Raw genomic sequence first — 704 nt, 5'->3', positions numbered from 1 at the left:
TGTATTAACCTTCTTAGCCTGCCACTGCATATAGAAGTTTTAGTATACATTAAAAAGAAGGGACCAAACAAAACATGAACAATGCAAGTATAATCCGTGTTTATTTGCCTCAATTATCTGAGTCCTCCGTTTCGTCAGATGATTCTGAATCAGCATACTCATGCTCTTTTCTTCCATCCCTGCTCCCATACGGCTGTGTGGCAGGCCTTCTCTTTCCACCATCGTACCACAGGCTGATGCTGTTTGTTGGATCGAAAGCCTCCAGTGTCATACTGGATACAAATGTCACAGAACATTTTTTTCTTTACAATGTCATATCTCAGCCAAGGCCTCCCTGATTTCCAGCTGTTTTGAAAGTTGTATACGATTTCTTTTGCAGGTGGCTTAGCGGAAAGATCCTGCAAAAATATGTAAACCCACAATAAATTATATTTATATTAAAAAAAAGAACACACACACAAAATTTGTCGGCATTAGCTTCAGAGGACGCCGCTAGTGACTCCCGGCCTTCTCACTCGTCATATCGGGGTATCATGTCACGAACACTACAGTTGGAACTTCCACATCTTATACGGCACATAAAGAAAATTTACCAACAGTATGCGAGCAATAAATTTCATTTATTTTGCATATTTGTTTACCTTAAATATCGTGCATGATATAAGGGGAAAAATACTGCTTAGAAAAAAATACGTAAGGTAATT

The sequence above is a fragment of the Branchiostoma belcheri genome, unplaced genomic scaffold (genome assembly GCF_001625305.1).
Source record: "Branchiostoma belcheri isolate BF01 breed outbred unplaced genomic scaffold, Haploidv18h27 scaffold316, whole genome shotgun sequence".
In the NCBI taxonomy this organism is placed as follows: domain Eukaryota; kingdom Metazoa; phylum Chordata; class Leptocardii; order Amphioxiformes; family Branchiostomatidae; genus Branchiostoma; species Branchiostoma belcheri.
Note: the sequence above shows the minus strand (reverse complement) of the source record.